This window comes from Penaeus monodon, chromosome 22, assembly GCF_015228065.2.
Source record: "Penaeus monodon isolate SGIC_2016 chromosome 22, NSTDA_Pmon_1, whole genome shotgun sequence".
In the NCBI taxonomy this organism is placed as follows: domain Eukaryota; kingdom Metazoa; phylum Arthropoda; class Malacostraca; order Decapoda; family Penaeidae; genus Penaeus; species Penaeus monodon.
The window spans coordinates 28,283,684-28,283,935 of NC_051407.1; positions in this window are offsets into that span (position 1 = coordinate 28,283,684).

The following is a 252-nucleotide window of genomic DNA, read 5'->3' on the forward strand; positions in this document are numbered from 1 at the left end:
TATTTATAATTTTTACTTTATAAATAATATATATTATTATTATAAATATATTTTAAAAATACTATTTATTATAATATTCATATTATAATATATTTAATATATATATATATAATATATAAATATATTATAATATATAATAAAAATTTAATTTAAATTTTTTATATATATATATTTAATATTTGGTGTGGTGTGTTGGGTGTTAATATTTTTATATTATATTATAATATTTTTTTTAAAAAAATATATGTGTTG